The sequence below is a fragment of the Canis lupus genome, chromosome 17, assembly GCF_048164855.1.
Source record: "Canis lupus baileyi chromosome 17, mCanLup2.hap1, whole genome shotgun sequence".
In the NCBI taxonomy this organism is placed as follows: domain Eukaryota; kingdom Metazoa; phylum Chordata; class Mammalia; order Carnivora; family Canidae; genus Canis; species Canis lupus.
The window spans coordinates 38,125,312-38,127,830 of NC_132854.1; the positions used below are offsets into that span (position 1 = coordinate 38,125,312).

General features: G+C 37.6%; 1 pseudogene; it reads right to left on the minus strand.

Annotated features, from left to right (window-relative positions):
* Positions 1 to 216: 216 nt before the first annotated feature.
* On the minus strand, positions 217 to 1,253 carry LOC140607764 (tRNA selenocysteine 1-associated protein 1-like; annotated as a pseudogene).
* Positions 1,254 to 2,519: the final 1,266 nt, after the last annotated feature.

A 2,519-nucleotide genomic window follows, 5' to 3' on the forward strand; every position in this document is an offset into this window, starting at 1 on the left:
TTTTTTTTTTTGGAAACTTGTTCAACCATTAAGAGTTGGTTCCTTGGTTTTCAAACTCAAGTGTCCCTCTGTCAAATGAAGGAAGCAGTGTTGCAGGAATAATCATAATCTTAGAATTATCAATTACCAAAATCTTACAAAACATTTCAAAAACTTAAAAGTTTTTCCAATATATTTTTGTTGTCATTATTGTTAAAAAGGAGTCTTTTATCTCCTTCACACAGTCCTTTCTGGCTTGTTCTTTGTCCTGGCTATTCTGGTAGGGATGTCCAAAGACACTGAGTCCAGGGACTGCCAGTAACAGTCCATTTGTGCACCCTACAGGTCCTTACTCTGCTCCATGAACTCCTTGTTGGCCTCAATCACATTCATCTGTGGCATGGGGTCCTCTAATATGTCATCTCCAAATTCTTCATATGTCTATAGTGCTTCGGTATAACTATACTGGGGACAGCTGTACCTTTAGCTGCCTGTGTTCTGGTCATAGCACCACTGGGCATAATCGTTCTGGTACTGCCGGTAATAGTGGTCATAGCTGTAACTGTGCATCTGACTACAATCCACTGACATCACTATGGCTCACTTGGAGGATTGCCATGCTCAGCTGCACTGCTGTAGGCCCCAGTGGAGCACTGGCAGTCAGTCAAGGCTCACTTCTATTCCAGTTCATCTGTGGTTTTCATAAAACCATAGTCCTTAAACATGCCTGTTTGGTTCAAAATCACCTTGCCTCCCAGTATGAGGGATAGACTTTAATGAAGAATTCATACAGCATGCCATCTTCCACATAATTTAGAGTCAGTTACCCCACAAAGAAGGAATACTCAGGGCTGTTATCTGGTTGCTTCATGTAAGTGGCATAGTTCAGTTTAAAATATTCTGTCTTGGCCAAAACATCTTCTTTTTTCTCAGCCATACTTTTTTCTCCTGTATAAAATGAGGGGTTGCACAGATGACCACTAAGGGCACTGAGCTCCATTGTTCTATGAGCCCAGATGCACCAGCTTGGTGCAGCTATAAGCTAAGTAAAGTTGTGGGTCCTGGAAGGAGTTTCTCATTAATTTTATGCAAACTCCTCTTGGCTATGGCCAAATCTTCAGATTCTACAAAATGGTATCCAGCTGAGATTCCATGAGGTGATTTTGGATAATTTTGACACTCATCACCATGTCTTCCATGGTGGCAGAGGCTCTGAAAATGAAATTCTCATTCATGTAGGGCAACAGTCCATTGATTCGCAGGCTGGTCACCATGCCTGAAGCCTGACTGGGATTTTGTAGGGTGTGAAGGCCTGCATGGACTCCAGACTACAGGGCAAGAAATGGGATTCTTTTCTTAATTTATTTTGTTAGATAATTTATTATTAGTATAGAAGCAAATTATTTCTATATTGTTATTTTGTATACTTTGACTTTACTGAATAGGTTTATTAGTTCAAACGGTTCCTTTTGTGGACTCCTTGGTTTTCTATATATTAGTTAATGTAATCTGGTGTCTGATTTGTTTTGTTGTTTTTATTTTTTATTTTTATCTATTTATTTTTTTTACTTTCTATATCATTTATTTCTGCTCTAATCTTTACTACTTCTTTCTTTTTTCTGGGATTGATTTTTGTTTGTCATTCTTTTTATAGCTCCTTTAGGTACAAGGTTAAGTTGTTTGAGATTTTTTCTTGCTTCTTGAGGTATGTCTGTGTTGCTATAAACATCCTACTTTTGCCGCATCTCAAAGATTCGGGACTACCGTGCTTTCATTTTCATTTATTTCCATGTAACTTTTTAATTCTTCTTTGATTTATTGGCTGATTGACCCATTCAAATTGTTAAATAGTACGTTATTTAACCTCCATGTATTGGTGTTCTTTCCAGATGTTTTATTGTGGTTTGTTCATAGTTCATTGTGGTCAGAAAAGATGGATGCTATAACATCAGTCTTGAATTTTTGGAGCCATGTTTTGTGGCCTAAAATGTGTTCTATTCTTGAAATTGTTCTGTGTGCACCTGAAAAGAATGTGTGTTCTGCTGTTTTAGGATGGAGTATTCTAAATGTATCTGTTAAATCCATGTGATCCAATGTGTCATTCAAAGTCAATATTTTTCTATTTGGGTGATCTACTCGTTGATGTAAGTGGGGTGTGAAAGTCAACTCCTATTATCATATTACTATCACTGATTTCTTCATTGTTATTAACTTTTTACATATTTGGCGTTCCCACATTGGGTGCTTACATATTTACAGTTGTTATAACCTCTTATTGGACTGTCCCCTTTATTATTATATAGTGTCCTTCTGTCTTTTGTTACAGACTTTGTTTTAAAAGTCTATTTTGCCAATATAACTATTGCTACCCCAGCTTTCTTCTGGCATCCGTTTGCATGATAAATATTTCTCCATTCCCTCACTTTCTTTTTTTTTTTAAGATTTTATTCATTTTTCACGAGACACAGAGAGGCAGAGACACAGGTGGAAGGAGAAGCGGGCTCAATGCAGGGAGCCTGATGTGGGATTCAATCCTGGGA